Below are 15,024 nucleotides of genomic sequence, written 5' to 3'. Positions count from 1 at the left end.
AGAAAGGGAAAGAGAAACAGAGAAGAGAGGAAAGAAGAAAAGAGAAGAAAGAGAAAGGGAGGAGAAAGGGAAGGGATATTTAAAAAATCGCAATCGGAAGTACTATAAACAAGCATTTACAATACAATGGTTTCGGCATTATTAAAGGTAGAGCTATTGGCATGGCTCATGAATTTTTTTTATTTTAAATCATAAATAAATGGCATTGTCATTTACATTGCCAATAGCTTAATCGTTAAATAAATGTCATTGTCATTTACAATGCCAATAGCTTAATCGCTCGCAAATGCATGACCTATTGCATTTTCACCCACACAGAGCCACACAGCCACCCACACAGAGTCATTCACATAGAGCCACCTACACAGAGCCACCCTCACACAGACAGAGCAAAGTCCTCGACCTAAAAACTGAGGCAACAGGTGAGTGGTGAGGTCTCCACTTGCAACAAACTGCCAAGAAACTTCCACAATGTTCCTTGCCACAGAAAACCAGATCTTATCTCCAACACTATCAGCATTGCTACCAATAGCATCACGGCAGCCCCCCTGTGCCCTATGAAAGGACCAGCCTTACCCCCCCCCCCCTTCTCTCTGCGGGCCCCCCACCCTCCTCCACGGATGCTCCTGTGCCAGGCTCAGATTGGCTCTACAATCCTTAATGAAATGCCAGCTCTTGCTGTATCTACAAAGGTTGTGTCGTTGCTACTGTAAGTACGTTATGTACAACATTGTTGTTCTATCTCTAATTGTCGTTCCCTTGCTTCTCCTGGGCCAGTCAATGCATACTCGACACCTACACCCTGCCTATCAGCGTTTTGAAGAGCCTAGAAGCATTTGAATTGTGGATTGTACGCTACACAAATACACATAAACATGGACGGGCTACACCCGTCTCCCCTCAGTACACTCAAAGCAAACTCAGAGTCACTGGGGCCTGATTCACAAGCTTGGACACCTGACTATCTAGATCTGATTCACCAAGAATTTCCTGCGACTAGACGTGTCTTACTCCAGCCTTAAGAGTGACTTACTCCTGTATCTGCAGGAGTAAAAGATGCCCCGATACACAAGGCTTTTTTTTGTGAGAAAGCATGTTCGCCCCCTGAAAACACACTTTTTCTTACACCTACGCCTGGAGTAGGACATAACTAACTACTCTGCGAAAATTCTTTGCATAATGGAACTTGGATGTTTCCTCTGAGGAGCTTACTCTTTCCGCGGTCCGTAAATGAGAGATAGCCCTGCTGTCTAAAGCGCCAACCTGTTCTACCAGTACAGGCCCCTGCTGCTCTGGTTTGGACCTACACAGAGTCTCAACCACCTCAAATAGCCAAGCACAGGGCAGGCGCTCGTCCAGTGCAATAAATACTTATTTTCGAATCTCGGGACCTGAATCCTAATCCCGGCATCTCTACTTCACAATAATGGTGTGAGATCCTGGGCATATCAGAAAAAAATCCACATTGAATATTGTTCTTATAATTGTGTTCCATTTCTTAATCTGAAGTAAACAGCTATCGGTGCACTGCCCAATTTAATGAAAATAGTTTAGGTCCAGTTGGTGCTCAGCCTTGCCAGGTGTAGATTAATTGAATCAACTCATAGAGGAACACCATTTTATAAAATTAGGTAGCTAAAAGTTGTTCATCGGACTATTTTTCTATTGAGTGGCGGACAAATATTTCTGCATGGACAGTACTAACTGAAACAATTTGTGAGATCTATTAAACTAGGCTGGGAAAGAAGTCGTTAACAACAGTTAGTAAAACGCAAACGGAAACTAATGCAGAGGCCCAGTATGGGTTACACAGACAAAATTTGTTATCATCTTTAAACTTCATTTACACCCAGAAACTAAACAGAGATGTAAAACCACAATGTTCAACACTCCGTCCATCATCTCCTTATGTTTACTTTTATATCTAGTTCCAGCGCCTCATTAAATAACTTATCTACTTACTGCACAAAAATCAATGATTCATTAAAATGAATGTCTCTGAATGACATCAAAATGTTGTATTAATTATGGTAACAATTACAAAACCTAGATCTTTGTTGGGAGTATTTGGTTTATTACTGGAAGCTTTATGGTCGTTTGTAAACACTGGGAAGTTGTGAGTCAGTTAAACGGTCCCTGCTGACATCTGGTGTGAGCTGAAGGTCACACACTGGGAAGGACTGTGCAGCATTTCATTCTTCTGAGGTTTATTATTGAATTGCTATTAAATCACTTAACATTGTTATAGCTCTGAAATGGTAAAAATCGGTGGCTTCCTTTAAAAGTATTTCATGAAACTCATAAATTCAGAAGTTTATAATTTTTCTACTGTATGTGTAAAATGAGGCATTGCCTTGATGAAAGGCGGAGGCGTCGCTTGTCTGAGGTTCAGCACAAACAGGGGTCGTGTTTGAGTCTCTGTCTGTCACTGGAAGTGAGTGCTGTTCTCGTGTTAATCACCAGAGGGGGGGTCGGGGTAGCAGTTGATAGGGCTGTCGTCGAGTTCGCACCTCGATGTGTCGTGGATGAGTGAAAACACACCCGTGTGTGACGCTGACCTCCCGAGCATGGCCATGGAGCAGCTACTTGGGGGGGAAAGAGGTAGGCCTCCCTAGAAGCACCCTGATAGATGGAGGCGCTATGTGAATAGCACAAGGCGCCCCGGCTCCTCAACTCACGGGACGATATGCTAGGCGCTATACCGACGTGACCTCGCTATACCATGTGAATGACACAAGGGTCCGTCTCAGCACATCTGATGATATGCTAGGCGCTATACCGACGAGACCTCGCTATACCATGTGAATGACACAAGGCTCCGTCTCATTATACACCGGATGATCTGCTAGGCGCTATACAGACGAGACCTCGCTATACCATGTGAATGACACAAGGCTCCGTCTCATCACACCTGATGATCTACTAGGCGCTATGCAGACGAGGCGGCGCTGTACCATGTGAAGGACTCCAGGCGCTCCGTCTTAGTATGCACCAGATGATCTGCTAGGCGCACAAGACATCGCTATACCATGTGAATGACACAAGGCTCCGTCTCATCACACGCCTGATGATCTACTAGGCGCTATACCATGTAAAGGACACACGGCGGTCCTTCTCAGTATACACCGGATGATCTGCTAGGCGCTATACCATGTGAAGGACACACGGCGCTCCTTCTCAGTATACACCGGGTGATCTGCTAGGCACTATGCAGACGAGGAGGCGTTGTACCGATGTGAATATGACACACGCCATGCTGTGGTGCGGCAGTGCCACGCCAGGAGAGAGGCCCGAGGGCTGGGCCGGGCCTGGCTCTCTGCCACCGAAGCCGGCCCTGGTACTCGCCTCTCTCCCGCGGTGCCCTGTTTCCTTGCACGCTCCTGTGCTCACCCCATGCATAGAGGGCTGCCGTGCTGCGTGCCAGTCTCTGCTCCCTGGTTTAGGGGCTCTGGACCTGCTGTGCGTGCTGTAAGCAGGGGGTGAGAGGGCGAGTTCATCATCTCTGCCCCTTCTCCCGTCGCATCTCTTGGGGCCTCAAGGGGTTGTGCACAGTGAGCTGCGCCTTTCTAGATTGAAGGAGCGCCAACTACGTGCGAGCACAAGAGCACCAGGAAAGAGCAGTAAGCCCCAATGCCGCGTAAAGATCCGGTTACATTCACGCAAGTTCGATAACTCCCGAATCACTGTTTCACGAGGAGTTCACGGCGAATCCAATAAAGTATCACAACTTCCCGCCTCCTTGCTGTTTTTTAGTTTTCACTTATGCTTTTTTTCCTCTTCAAAACCTCGCTCTGTCTTCACAGCTAAAATCACTCCCATCCATTCCTGAAATGCTTAGTAAACGAGAGCAGGTTCCTGGCACACACTGCGCGCTCTCAGAGTTAGCTGCATACCTCGAGGGTAATAAGCATGTTAAAGTTTCCAAAAGCTCCTCTAATTCCGTTTCTGTTTCCATTAGATGCCGGGTCACTTAACGTGTCCACGAAGTAAGAGAAAACAAGGTCAATTTGAGATTCGGGGCATGTTTTTCGCCCTCTCCCCTTCCCATTGGCTGGAAGGTAAAATTCCAGCCAATGGGAAGAGGAGAGGGCGGGACTTAAAAAAAGACCCAGAAATGCCCCCGAATCGCGTCCAGGCGGGCCCTGAACTGAGTGACGCTCCTCTCCTCCAATGGCTGGCCAGCATTTACGAGGCCAGCCAATGGAGAAGAGGGGCGTGTTCAGGCCCCCATACTACACACATAAGATTTCGGCTCCGCCCACTGCTTACGCAGTGCGACGGTAGCCGAAACCTAAGAAGGAAAGATAAGAAAGAAAAAGAAAAAGGAAGAAACTAGGGAATGGGAGTAGAAGTAGAGAGATACGTAATAAAACGTAACCATAAAAGATCAGATTTAATTTTTGGAGAAAGGGAAGTAGAGGAAACAGTAGAAATCCTATGTTCATCACAAACAAGATTCCACCAAGTTACTAAGGATATTTTAGAGCTATCTTTCCAAGATGATAAGATAACTTTAAAAGCAAGAGCAATAAAAAGGTCAAATAACAGGGAAATAGGGGATGTGACAGCAATATCAGGAGAAGTAGAGCCTAAGAAAACATTCCGTAATGATAATAGGAGATCACATTGAAAAATTGTCATGCAAATATTCCAAACAGATTTCCAAAACGAGAGAACATTAGAACATTATGATGATGAATCAATGTGCCCATAACAGTAGAGCAGGACCAACACATCGGAGATGAAGATGGGGAAAATCTAGAAATACAAACAGGAGTAATAATGGCTCTATTGTAAATAAAATACAAAGATTGGGTTATACGAGCAGCAGCAGAAATTTTGAACAATTTACACCACAATTTATCCCAAGTCGTAATGGGGAGAGAAATAGATAAATCAGTTTCCCAAGCAGTTTCAATGTGGGATTTGGGTCTTTCAACAACATATGATAACAGCAACTTATATACAAGAGCGGCTTTAGGTCTATGCGTAGGAAATAAAGAAAACAAAGGAGAAGAAGGGGTAAAAGAGGGTGTATCATCTGGTACGAGTGTAGAGAATTGGAAATAATGGTATAGTCAGCTAGGAAGGAGTCAGGTAGCTGATATTGAACTTGTAGGGTATGAAAAGGAAGAACAGAGTTGAGATGTATTAGTTGATGTACATAAAGAATACCCTTTTCCTTCCAGTATTTGAAATAGAAAGATTTACCCTTGTATTTAAGAAATTTATTAAACCATAAGGTGGACTATAGGAAACATTGGAGCGGTGTGAAGCCAGTAGAAAAAGTATTATATAGCAGTTTCAGGAGTATTTTAAGATAGGGTTAGTAGATATAAAGTGCTATTGGACATAAAAATGACGTCTTGAAAGGAAAAATCTTTAATGAGGGAGCGTTAACAAAGGATCCATGTGGGAGGAGGAGTGTCACCAAAGTCATATGCTAATGCAAAGGATTGTTTGAGTAAGAAAGCAGAGTGATACAATTTAAAGTTCGGAAAGCGTACACCACCTTCTCCCTTAGGGCGTATGAGCTTGGTAAGAGCAATACAAGGATGTTTCTTGTTCCATAAAAAATTAATACAAGTAGAGTTGATTTGGGAAAAATAGGAGAGGGGAATTTTAATAGGAAGCATAAATAATGTGTATAAAACATGTGGTGCAATCATCATTTTGATGGTATCTAATCTGCCCCACCATGATAAAAATAGAGGTGACCAAGTGTGCAAAAGTGATTGAAGTTTGGAGAGTAATGCATGAAACGTGAGCCTAATTGTTGCATTTAAAGAAGAAGAAAACCAAATTCCAAGCGATTTGATTTTGGAGGGGCTGGAATATAATCGTACTTCATTCAAAAAAGGAGGAAGGGATTCAGTGGGGTTGGACATGTAAATTAATATACCATCTGCATATGCAGAAATGTTAGTTTCTATGGAATTATGTTAAAAGCCTTTAATCTGTGAGTTAACACGGATACGTTCTAAGAAAGGTTCAAGGCAAAGGATAAATAATAAAGGGGAAAGAGGACATCCCTGTCTAGTACCTCTGGACAAAGAAAAACATTTGAAAAAGTGACTATTAACAAAAATGCTAGCTCTTGGGCATGAATATAGTAATTTAAGGAAAGAAATAAAAGAAGGTCCAAAACCGAACCATTGGAGAGTTGCAAACATAAATTGCCAGTTGATACGGTCGAAGGCCTTCTCAGCATCCAAAGATAGTGCGGCGAGGGGGGATTTGTATTTTTTGGCATAAGAGATAATATTGGCATACATTCTTGCATTATCGAATGCTAATCTACCCTTAACAAACCCTACTTGATCAGTTTTAATTAATAGAGGGATTATAGTTTCAAGACGGGTTGCTAGAATTTTAGCGAAAATTTTGCAATCATAATTTATTAAAGATATGGGGCGATAGTTCTTGCAGTAAGAGTGATCCTTGTCAGGTTTAGGAATTATAATGATCAATGCATCCATAAGGGATCCAGATGCATTGGCATCAGCAATAAAAGTGTTAAAAAGTGCTAAAAGTTGTGGGTAAAAAATGGGAGTAAAAGTGGTATAAAATTCAGCTGTAAGACCATCAGGTCCAGGGGGCTTTGACTTTTTTAGTGATTTTATAGCGTTAATTATCTCTTGAGAAAAGATATCTTCCTCTAAAGCATCAAATTGATCAGGTAAGGAAGGCGGAGAGGGAAGGCCGGAAAAAAAAGTGTCTAAATTATGATTTGAGGGAAATGTGTCATCAGAGTAAAGAGATTGATAATATTTATGAAAAACATCAGCAATATCTTCATCTGATGAGACTAATTTATTAGAAGATTCGTTCATGATAGGGCCAATCGTTTTACGTTCCGATTTGATCTTCAGGTAATTAGCTAACATTCTACCTGCTTTGTTTTGGCGTCCATGGTACTTAGATTTAATTTTAAGTAAAATATTACATGCTTCAGTTGTTGCTAATTTATTGAGTTCAGATTTAGCTTTGATCAACTGAAGAAGGGCAGAGGATGATCTAGAAGTAAAATAAATATGTTCTAAGTCTTTGAGTTGGCACAATTTATCTTCATATTTTTTCCTTGTGAGTTTCTTTTTGTTTGAGACCTATGAGATGGTGAATGAATGAAAAGAGGCCTTGAAGGCATCCCAATTATTAGGGACAGAAGTATCAATAGGATTATTAATAGTGAAAAATTCATTAATATATGTAGTAGCCTTTTTAACAAAAACAGAGACAGAAAATAAACAATTGTTCAGTTTCCATCGACTGAATTGAGAAGAAGTATGGGAAAGGTCTAATGTATCATGAACTGGGGCATGGTCAGACATAAAAATGGAACCAATAGAAGAAGCTTGAATATACGGCAAAGTGGATTTACTAACCAAAATATAGTCAATTCTAGATCTAGTGTGGTGTACATTGGAGAAAAAAGTGTATTCAAGCAAATCAGGGTTACACGTCTTCCAAACATCATACATTGGACGAGAGGCAATGGCAGATTGAAAGGCTTTGTGCGTTTTATATGGGTTAAAATTTACATTTTTATAGTCTGTCCGAAAAAGGGTCTAACCACTGATTGAAGTCACCAGCAACAATAACATTGGGACCATCGACTGAGGAAAGTAAAATTTTAACATCATTCCAAAATGTAGGATCGGGTTTAACCGGACTGTAAATATTTAGTAGGGTTAAAGGTGTGTTCTGTACCACAATCTTTGCCATTACCCATCGGCCTTCTTCATCATTTTGAGTAGATACAATGTGTACAGATAGGGATTTATGGAATAGTATGGCAACACCACCTTTTTTGTTGGACGTAGAAGAGTGAACAACCTGACCAACCCATTATCTCTTTAACTTGAGAGATTCGGCTTCAGTACAATGCGTTTCTTGAAGGAAAACAATTTGAGAATTAAGTTTGGATAAATGAGACAATACCTTTTGTCGTTTAATAGGATTCCCAAGACCACGAACATTCCACGGAACAATTTTACACATAATGGAGGGTAAGGAGGGTAATACACGTAAGGATGAGAAACACTGCAGGAGAACATCTGAAAGAGAAAACAAACCACATAAGAGGAGAATATATAAAAAATGATACAAATATTCGTGCACATCTGATCTCTTTAATTTAGGGATGCAGGATTTAATTCCCAAAATGTTTATTATTTCAGAGCTTTTGAATTTTACAAGCACTTTATCGCTTTTGGACTAGAAACACTGCAAATATTTGAGGGACACACTTTGTGCCAGACGTTGAAGGTATGGGTTTTTATTGTCATATGTATTATTGTATGGGGTCTTGTGTGTATATACATATTTTTCTCTGTGTATTTTTCACAATTGTTTTTTCGTGTACACTAATTAGATTTATTGTTGAAGTAAGTGATATTGACTTAAGCAACAAATCTTTAGATGAATATTAGGTCTATTGTTGATATTGACATCGTATCCTGAGAAATTTATGTGAGTTACTTTTCACAGGCATCTGACCATGTATAACTCAATATACATAATTGTGAACATGTGTTAGTTTGCAAATATATTTGTTATGTGTATATTCACTTTGTGTCAAATGGGATTAGGCTCCACATTTTAAAATAAATGTATTTTGTGTATTTTTCTTAAAAGTCCTGAAGAAGTCTCTCAGGAGACGAAACGCGCTGGCTATGGCTAAGATCAATGGAATTATGAAAAGGCTATGATCAATGGAATGTTGAAATGAGAATTTATTTATGAAAAATAAAGTGAACACTGCATCAAGAAAAACATACCCCGGATTTGGGCATTTGTTCTTTATATGCTACTCACCTGTGGACTGTGATATGAAGTATTAATATCATTGTATAGAGTGCTGAAACCTCTTTGTATTGCACTTTTAGAATGCAGTGCAATGATTAAATTGCTATAGAATTGATATTTTCGCTGTCACAAAGGTAAATTGTATGTCTTCTGCAGTCCCTGTTGTTTGATCAGTAAGTATCTTTCTTACATTTGGTTGAAAGCAGCTGCTGCAGCACATTTTGTCAGTCAGTACATATAAGCAGCAGCAGTTGGTAAAGATACAGTAAATGAATCCTGCTTTTCGTGGATTTCAACTTTCAGGATTAAACGACTTCACATCTTTACTATTTTTTTAGCTTTCTTAAAATACATCCTACTTATGTGAACCCTAATAGGTGTAACTAGTGCAGCCCCTTCAGCTACCCCTAAAAAATTAATCACAGACACACTTTTGTGGAAGGTAAATATTATGGAAATTGCTATTCAATAGTTTGTCCCCCTGAGTCCAAAACAGAAAACAAGTGTACAGGGTAGTTGTTGAAATATAATCGATGCTAAAAGCGGAGTCTTGCATAGTGCCAACATAATGTTTATCAACAGAGGCTTATTTTATGGCGAGCATATAGTATTTACTTAGATTACATTTATTCATGGTTTCAAACAACCCAAAATACTTAGAATGATGTTGGTCAAAGAATACACTGTTATCTTGACAATGCTTCAATTTGAAAACCTTGTATAATTACTTCTAAATTGTGAGAAATAAGTGTATGTGTGAAACATGTCTAGCTGGTAGTGAAATGCAGTACACTATCTTGTCATCTAGTCTTGAGTTTGAAATATTACACTTTGTTTGCTTCATTTAAAGTTTCAGTTTAGAGAACTACTCAGGATGACCTAGCTGAAGCCCACAATGCAGCAGAAAGCGATGGCCCCTTATAGTATTTTTTCCCATCAAATGATTCACAACTTGTTCAGCGCTCCTTCTTCAAAGTTGTGTCGGTACCAAAGTAAAATACACCCAACAGCCACAGCTACTGCAGCATGTCAGACTTTAATAAAGCTTCAAAAGACCGTGAATTGAGCTGATGATGCCCGTTTCATACTGATGGCTTCCTAGCATGAACTTCAATTAGGGGGTCACAACTGCAACTTCAAGGCCATCTGTTGCAACCCCTGCCACCTTGCTTGCAACACCTGGCTTCCCTCTCTGTTTTATCTGGAAACAGCAATTACATTATGAGATGCCCTTATGTAAAATCCAATAGATTCTGTTTATTTTGGGCATTTGGAATGGAAATATATAGTGGCACATGCATCAAGGTAGGCAATTGTGATTCCTTAATAGTGATTATTAAGGAATCGCAATTGCCTATGCATGCAGGTTTCGTGAAAAAAATACAGATTCCTACACATTTCCTAATAGCTACTCGCAAATTGCAATTCGCTATTAGAAAAGGCATTCCCATTCATTCCTATGGGCCTAGGGCCAGATGTAAGATACTCAAATGGGTTCGCAAACACCGAAATTCGCAGAATTTCTGCGTTTGCGAACTCATTTAAGCAAAATGGTATGTATGTAGCAAATTTCAGTGCAAAATAAGGAATCGCAAATTTGCGATTCCTTATTTTGCGATTGCACTTAAGGAACCGCAAAATTTGCGATTCCTTAAATGCAATGTATGATGCAAAAAAAATTGCTAATTGTCCGTAAGGAATCGCAAATTACCACCAACTTCAAGTTGGTGGTAATTTGCGGATTTCTTGAAAAATGCCCATTTTTGCATTTTTCAAAGTGCCATGTGATGCACATACATGCCCTTAGGGCATGTATGTTCACCACATGTGCACCCATGCTTATTTCAGGGGTGTAAATGTAAATTGATACTTGTATAGGGCACTACTCACCCGCAAGGGTCTCAAGGCGCTTGTACGAATACCGCTGTGGAACCCATCCTGGCTTTCCCTGTGAGGCGTCCACTCCTGGGCACCCCCAAGGTGGAGGCCAGGCATCCTTAGCGTTGTGGGGGCCGATGTGGAGATTAAGCAAGCTATTGCCCAGAGTTGCAGAGTGGGACTCCATGATTGGAATAGGCACCGAGGCGAGAATGATCAAGTCTGTGGAATTTTGAGCCCAAGACCCGCCTAGGCAGGGAATTGAACCCTGGTCCCGGGCTAGACCTCTGCATCAGGGTCTGCCGCTCTAATCATTGAGCCACACTTCTCCCTGCACCCTTGAAATTATTCTCAATTTGTGATTAGCAAATTGCGAATCGCAAATTGAGAATAATTTCACGTTCATTCCTATGGGCCTCCTAGCCCATAGAAATGAATGGGAAATTATTCCTTAATTGCGATTAGCAATTTGCTAATCGCAATTAAGGAATTTTAAGAAATCGCTAAAAAATAGCGAATTTCTACATACATACCATTTTGCAATTCTCAAATAGCGATTCCTTAAAAATCGCTATTTGAGAATCGCAAAAGGGTATCTTGATACATCTGGCCCCTAGAGGCACATAGGAATGATTGAGAAACTATTCGCAATTTGCGATTACCAAATAGGTAATTGCAAATTGCGCAGCAATTTCAAGGGTGATAGGGGGCCAAAAGGTCACCCTGATTTACCCCAAAAACTGGCATGTGTGCACATATGGTGCACAGACATGCCCTAAGGGAGTGTGTGTGCACCACATGGCACTTAGAAAAATGCAGTTTCTAGCAGTTTTCTAAGGAATTACAGATTGCCACCAACTTGAAGTTGGTGTTAATTTGCGATTCATTAATGCTAAATCGCAATCTCAGATTGCTTCTTGCATTGCATTTAAGGAATCGCAAATTGCAATTCCCTAAATGCAATCACAAAATAGGTAATCGCAAATTGCGATTACCTATTTTGCAATTGGGTTGGGGCTTGATGCATCCCAGAAGGCTAATTTCCGGTCGCAAAGGAGCCGATTCACAGAACCAGCACCTTTACGACGGGTAATTAGCTTGATGCATGTGCCCTTAATGCTGACTGTTCCAGACTTCCATTAGTACACAACACAGCACTGGTGACATAGCAGGGCACAACACGTTCTTTCAGCACATACTTTCTGTGCATAGGCAGGCTAGGGCGTGGAAAGGCGGGGGCGCATTGTGAGCATCTTCAGCGATGCGTTCAGGTGAGCGTAGAGCTCCCCTAGGCCGGTGTGTTTGATTGGTAAAATTTTTGGAACAGTGGAACTCTAGCATAGCCCTGGTAGAGTGGTGACATGGGTCCTAGCCTGGTGGGTGCTCTGCAATCAGTGTTGCTTCAACCCGCCACGGAGATCCAACATTCAGTGTGAATTACACAGATAGCTCGAGAACTAAAGGATTCACCTTGGGTGCAGATGAGTCCCTCCAGCGTCCATGTTAATTTGCTATTGACCTCTTTCTAAAGGCAGCGTTGGGCAAGGCGGGATGCTGTTGTTTTTATGGGCACTACAGTGAGTGTTAGTACCCAAAGTAGTACTAAAGTAAGCTTTTTACTGGCTGCTTTGTACAAAGTAAAACTGAAAACTTGAATAAATCGCGGCTCCCCCCTTACATTGTGTGATCCTAGGCAGTAGGCAGATATTTTATATCACCTATACTTCTTTTCCTTCATTATCGCATATGAAAGCACTTTCAAATATGAGTTTCAGGTAATTAGTTGTACAAAAACCTATTGTGTTTGATTTATTAGACCAGCTATATAATTGAGCAACATGTAAGGTTTACATGACAACTGTCTTGCCTCTTAGTTCACTGATGGCTCATGTTGAAAAAACTATCACTTAATAAGCGCTCCTCTGTGCAGTGCTATGATGTGTCGTATTACACTTTCTGAATTTTGAAGAGGCTTTATCATATTTTACGTGAGGCTTTTGTATGATTTTCAAAGCAAACGTTTTCAAAGCTCGGCTCGTGCCTGGTCTCTAAGGGCACATGCATCAACCTATTTAGGAAGTGCAAACGGTGCGAATCGGTAAATTCGGCGGTTTGCGATTCCTAAATAGGTTTTTGGGATGCATCAATCATTTTTTGGAAAATAGCTATTTTTAGCGAATTCCAAAAATGCAATTGCTTTTAAGGAATCGCAAATTTGCGATTCCTTAAAAGCAATGCATGATTGCTTTTAAAATTGCGAATTCGCAATTAGGGGGGTGCAAATTACCACGAGGGTGAACCTCGTGGTAATTTGCGAAAAACTTTCAAAATGCTCAAATTAGCATTTTAAACACTGTCATGTTACAGACACACATGTCCTTAGGACATGTGTGTGTGAAACATGCACTTTAAAATACATTTCAGGGGTGCAGGGGGGGGTCCTTTGAACCCCCCCTGCACCCATGGAATGCATTAACATTTTGCAAATCGCTAATTGAAATTCGCAAAATGTCAATGCCTTCCCATTGATTCCTATGGGCCTTTTGGCCCATAGGAATCAATGGGAATTGCGAAATCGCAAATTAGAATTCGCATAATATTTGCGATTCGGTAAAAATTGCGATTTTTACCAAATCGCAAATATTATGCGATTAAATTGATGCATCCCGTTTTGCGATTCCTTATTTGCGATTCCCTATTTTTCGCAAATAAGGAATCGCAAAACCTTACATTGATGCATGTGGCCCTAAGAGACGAGCCAGACCGTTGACTCAGCTCTGGCTCAGCTCGTGCTGTTAATTTGTTAGCTCGTCCACCTCTAGCATCATCTCCGCTTGGTATATGGGTCGGTGCTCAGTTCGGTTTTGTCAGCCATCATCTGCGGAATTCTCGCAACAAAGTGACCATTGCAGGAGCACTCAGTTTGGCTACATGCATGAAGCTGATTTCCCTTTACACGTGTGTGTGGTGCCAATCTGATGCCAGTGCCTCTCATAATGTGAAAGATGCACACTTTCACACATTACGTGAATTAAAAATGGACAGACCACAGTCTTTAAGATAATGATAGCGCCAAAATCTTACTGCAACATGTATTTATATGTTTTATAATTTAAGAAAAAAATCCTTTGATTAAAAAAGTATCCTGTTTTGAACTAACGGCAAATCAAGAACAAACATTTACAATGCAATGGTCTCGGCATTATTAAAGGTAGGGCTATTGGCATTGCTCATGACATTTGTTTTTTTTTTAAATCATAAATAAATGGCATTGTCATTTACATTGCCAATAGCTTAATCGTTTGCATATGCGAGACCTATTGCATTACCACCCACACACAGGGGGCACTGGCGGATTTACTTCAAATAAAGACGCAAAAGAGGCCTCTTTTATACACTTCTATTAAACACGAACCTTAAGGACCAGAAAAAGCCTTTGCAGGAACACATTTCACTTCAAATTAAATATATTTAAAAACTGTGAGAAAACGAGGCCTGTGGTGCAGAAGCAAAGCGATGAAGCGTTATTATGGGGGTAAAAAATATATATGTACTCAAACCTGGGAGAACGTGTGTGTGAAATACATACGTAATAATCAACTTAAAAAACATGCGGACACTCACGGAGATGGTAAATAACACACGCCACAATCTACATAGGCTTTTGTGTTAATTGCGAAGAACTCTGTTAAACTCTAACATATTGAAGAGAGGAGAAAACAGCAACGGAAATCACTCCTCGCAGAGAAGAGGCAAATGTTCGTGAAACCCTAGAAATATCTTTTAAGAAATCTTGAAAGCCTGCGCACTTTTATTTTAGAAGACACGCGGATTGGCGAGGCAAGGGTGCTTGTCTTAGTTTGAAGAATCTGCGAGGTATCTTAAAATGTATTTATATTAGGGACAGTGACAAAACACACAATTATTAGAGAAAGCCACACGTCGGCTAGGGAAAGAGAAATCAGCTTGTCATACAGGAACGTTGCCACTTCTGTGCGTCAAAAACAAAAAAACGGTGTAACCGGAAAAGGTAGAAAACACTCATAAAATAAACATAATTCGCACAGTCACATAAGAACATTAGCTCGTGCAAGACGTAGCGACATCCCCCATAAAATCACAAATACAGCTGAAAGCAGGCTGGTAAATAGCTCTGAGGAACAACAAAAAACAAAACCCAACGTGCGTGGCCAGGAGACAGAAATCTCACGGTTTGGCACCGAAGTATAACATCGTTAATCATCACACTGACGCTGGTATTGGGGTACGAGCAATGCTTTACTACCCGGAGCGCCAGGAACCGCTTCTGCCTACTTTCGCGGTCGGTTTCAATGATCT

The sequence above is a fragment of the Lissotriton vulgaris genome, unplaced genomic scaffold, assembly GCF_964263255.1.
Source record: "Lissotriton vulgaris unplaced genomic scaffold, aLisVul1.2 SCAFFOLD_1201, whole genome shotgun sequence".
NCBI lineage: Eukaryota > Metazoa > Chordata > Amphibia > Caudata > Salamandridae > Lissotriton > Lissotriton vulgaris.
This window is presented reverse-complemented; position numbering follows the sequence as displayed.